Raw genomic sequence first — 4,827 nt, forward strand, 5'->3', positions numbered from 1 at the left:
AGATCGGCAATCCATAAAATTCATCTTTAGAATTCCATCACTTAGGCTCCCTTTTGGATTTGTTTCTCTCTTTATAATTGTCTTTTAATCGTCCATTGTTGTCCTTCATTTACTTAATTGCACTCATAACCATTAGCTGGTATGTTAGAACTTTCACACCCTATTTCAGACTAGATAACATAGCAAGCAGTAGTAACTCTAGGTTCACTCGATCTCCAGGGATACGACCTTGATACCCACTAGTGCTAGGCTGCATTGGTAGGTTCACTGCCTTAGGTGTAGGTTACATAAAGAGCACATCAAGTTTTTGGGGCCGTTGCCGGGGACTGTAACGGTGAACTAGAGTGAATTGTTTTTATGTTAATTTATTCATTATTTGTTTTATTCATTTATTCTTTATTTTTATTATTATTTATTATTATATTATTTTTATTGATCGGTGGTTGTGTGGACTTTCGGTTTCAGGTAGTTTATGACCAGGAGCTCAAACTCGAATCTTATAGAGCCTCTATCTGATCCAGAACGATCCCTCAGACTCTTAAGGAAGAGGTTGCAATTAGAAGAGGAGGAGATTGAGGTTGAGGTACCTGTGGATAGACTAGACACGATGGAAAACCATGACCCCCAGGCCGATGAGGATCAGAGGACGATGAACGAGTTTGCTCGACCATCTTTGGATGGGATGAAAACTAGTATAGTCAGACCTGCTGTAGCGGCCAACAATTTTGAGATATAGGCCAATGTTATCCAGATGATCTAACAAAGCGAACAGTTTGGAGGATTGCCCAGCGAGGATCCCAATGCACATATCTCCAACTTTTTGGAGATTTGTGACACATTCAAAATAAATGGAACAACCGATGATGCCATTCTACCGAGATTGTTTCCATTTTCCTTGAGGAGCGAGCAAAGAGATGGCTGCAATCTCTTCCACAATGTATTTGATCACTACACCGGAAGGCGTTGGTCGAAAAATTTTTATATAAGTATTTTCCTCCCGCTAAAACTGCTAAACTTAGAAATGACATATCTTCTTTTGTGCAGTTTGATGATGAAAGCATGTACGATGCATGGGAGAGATTTAAAGATCTTTTGGATGCAGGTTCAGACCTTCTACGGTGGGTTGAACCTTGCAACGAGATGGTGGATCTTTGCGGCGGTGGGGGCGCTAAGCGATGAACACGGCGGGCTCGAACTTGATAGAGGAAATGGCCATGAACAACTATCGTTGGCAATCCTCTGGGAGGCCGAGCCGGGAAGACAGTGGAGTGGTCAACCAAGTGGACTCTACAGCAGCCTTGGCAGCTCAAGTGGAGCTTCTAGCCAAGAAGATCGACCAACTCTAAATGCCGATTCATGCAGCGAACGTGGGCTGCGAGTTTTGTGGTGGCCCGCATTACGGTCTGACATCTGCGGGAGGTATATTCTTTGCATCTTCTATTAGTTTTCCATCTAATTCTACTATATCTTCTGATGTTGAACAGGTTGATTATATGGGGAATGCCTGAAGACAGCAGAATAACCCCTACACCAATACATACAACCCTGGATGGCGCAATCACCCCAATTTCAGTTGGAGGAACAATAATGCCCAGGGTCGCGGGTTTCAAAGACTTCATCAATGACCACAAAGCAATAACTAGGGGCCTGCACAAGCTCCTCCTCCCAAGAAAAGAATTCAAATTTAGAGGAGCTCATGATGAAGTTTGTGGCGTCTGAAACAAGATTCCGTGGTGATAGTGCACTTAGGAATCGGCAGGCCTCGATTCGAACTTGGAGACTCAAATTGGCCAAATTTCTAAGATGCTTTCGGAGAGACCTTCAGGATCGCTCCCTAGCACTATGAGTCAAACCTGAGGGAGCATTGCAAGGCTATCACCTTGCGTTCGGTAAGAATTTGACTGGTTCTTAGCCTTTAGGCCGATAAGGATAATACAATCGTGCGGTCGAGCCGAGCTAAGGTAGGACCGGACCTTGAGGTGGTAGAGAATGAGAGAAAGAAAGAGATGTGCAGGGCAAAGAGCCTTCTCAGTCGGGAGCATCACTGTACCATATCACCTGCCAGTTAAGACAGGATAAGGTGGACAAGCAATACAGTAAGTTTCTTGACTTATTTAAGCAGCTGAAAATTAACTTACCTTTTGTTGAGGCAATTTCACAGATGCCGAAATACGCAAAGTTCTTTAAGGAGATTTTGAGCAACAAGAGGAAGTTGGAGGATCTTGGTCAGGTGGTGCTTAATGAGGAGTGTTCAGCTATTCTCCAGAACAAACTACCACTCAAGCGACGAGATCCAGTCAGTTTTACTATCCCTTGTATGATTGGTGATTTATCAATTAGTGGTGCATTGGCTGATTTAGGAGCTAGTATTAACTTAATGCCCACTAGTTTATTTTCCAAATTAGGGTTGCATGAGCCTAAGCCTACTAGGATGAGTGTTCAATTAGCAGATAGGACTGTTAAAATTCCTAGAGGTATTGTTGAAGATGTACTTGAAAAGGTAGATAAATTTATCTTTCCTGTAGATTTTGTGGTAATGGATATGGAGGGTGATAGCACTATGCCTCTTATCCTGGGTAGGCCTTTCCTAGCTACATCGAGGGCTGTTATCGATGTAAGCGATGGAAAGCTTAAGCTTAGAGTTGATGATGAGACCATTACCTTTGACCTGGCCACTTCCATGAGACAGTCACTGGACTATGATAATACTGTATGTTCTATTGATGTGATTGATGATGTGGTTAAGTCCCATTTACAAGAAATTTTATGTTCTGACCCTTTGCAAGTAGCATTAGCTGAGGATGAGGAGGAGTTGTCCAACGAGCAAGTGTTGGAGCAACTCATTGTTTAATGGCTTCCGAGCCGAGCTTGTCAACTGATCCCTATCTTTTTCTTGACAGTGCGGGGTGCGGAAAGTAAAGGCTTCATTCGAGGACCCACCAGTTTTAGAACTGGAAGGAGTTCTGAGCCACTTGGTTTATGCCTTCCTGGATGAAGAGAAGAGTTTACCGATAATCATAGTACCGATCTAACTCCGAAGAACAAGCCATGCTTGTTGGAAGTTCTAAGGAAGTATAAGAAGGCCTTTGCTTTCAATATAGCCGATATCCCGGGCATAAATCCAAGTTTCGCTCTCATAAGATTTCATTGGAGGACAGTTTGGTAGGTCGTTCGACCTCAAAGACGACTCAATCCGAACATGAAAAAGTGGTAAAGAAGGAGGTAATTAAACTTCTTGATGCAGGTTTGATATATCCCATTTCTGACAGTTTGTGGGTTAGTCCTGTGTAGGTTGTACCCAAGAAAGGAGGCATCACAGTGGTAAGGAATGAGAAGGATGAGCTGATCCCGACTCGGACGGTAACAGGCTTCCGAGTTTGCATTGATTACCGTAGGCTTAATGATGCAACTCGGAAGGACCACTTTCCTCTTCCTTTCATTGATCAGATGATTGAACGTTTAGCAGGTCACATGTTTTATTGTTTTCTTGATGGCTTTTCAGGTTACTTTCAGATTCCTATTGCACCTGAGGACCAAGAGAAGACTACCTTCACCTGCCCTTATGGGACGTTTGCTTATAGACGGATGCCATTCGGACTGTGCAATGCACCGGCTACATTTTAGCGGTGCATGATGGCTATTTTTGAGGACATGATTGAGGAGTCTATGGAGGTATTTATGGATGACTTCTCTATTTTTGGTAATTCGTTCTCTCTTTGTTTGGCAAACCTTGAGCGCATGTTAGCTAGATGTAATGAGGCTAACTTGGTACTAAACTGGGAAAAATGTCATATCATGATGAGAGAGGGGATTGTTTTAGGGCATAAGATCTCTCAGGCTGGGATGGAGGTGGATAGAGCTAAGGTAAAAGTAATATCTAAGCTACCCCCTCCTAGTTCAAGTTAAAATTTAGGAGTTTTCTGGGCCATGCAGGGTTTTATAGGAGATTTATTAGAGATTTTTCTAAGATTGCTAGGCCACTCACTCAATTGTTAGTTAAGGATGTACCTTTTAATTTTGATGATGCATGCTTGGCAGCTTTTGAGTTACTTAAAAACTTATTCAGCTAAATTTCAATCATGGTTTCCCACGATTGGGGGCCGCCTTTTGAATGTGCGATGCTAGTGATTATGCGATTGGGAGCTGTGCTTGGACGGAGGATTGAAAAGAAGCTCCAACCCATTTACTACGCTAGCAAGACTTTGACAGGAGCCTAGGAACACTACACCACCGCAGAGAAGGAGTTATTGGTTGTTGTTTACGCCTTGGACAAGTTTAGATCATACCTCATTCTCTCCAAAACCATTGTCTTCATGGACCACTCGGCGTTGAGGTACTTATTCCTGAAAAATGATGAGAAACCGAGATTGATTCGGTGGATTCTTTTGTTACAGGAATTTGATGTCGAGATCAAGGATAAGAAGGGCGCAGAGAATCTGGCAGCGGACCATTTATCGAGATTGGAAAATCCTCACTTAGATGCACTTGATGAGACGACCATAGATGATCGATTTCCAGAAGAACATTTGTATGTCACTCAGGTATACACTGATACTCCCTGGTTTTCTGATTACGCTAACTATTTGGTTGCTAGGGTTCTACCAAAGGGTATGACTTATCGTGAAAAGAAGAAATTCTTCACGATTTGAAATACTATATTTAGGAAGATCCTTTTTGTTTAAAGTATGTGCGGATCGGTGATTCGCGTTGTGTATATGGCGAGGAGACTCTCCAAATATTGAAGCAATGCCATGAGGGACCCACTTGGAGGTCATCAAGCGGCAAACCATCTGCGAGGAAGGTGCTAGAGGCGGGATTCTATTGGCC

At 42.9% G+C, this 4,827-nt stretch overlaps 1 pseudogene; it reads right to left on the bottom strand.

Moving 5' to 3' along the window:
* Positions 1-1,011: 1,011 nt before the first annotated feature.
* On the bottom strand, positions 1,012-1,105 carry LOC125369661 (annotated as a pseudogene).
* Positions 1,106-4,827: the final 3,722 nt, after the last annotated feature.

The sequence above is a fragment of the Ricinus communis genome, chromosome 3 (genome assembly GCF_019578655.1).
Source record: "Ricinus communis isolate WT05 ecotype wild-type chromosome 3, ASM1957865v1, whole genome shotgun sequence".
Lineage (NCBI taxonomy): Eukaryota > Viridiplantae > Streptophyta > Magnoliopsida > Malpighiales > Euphorbiaceae > Ricinus > Ricinus communis.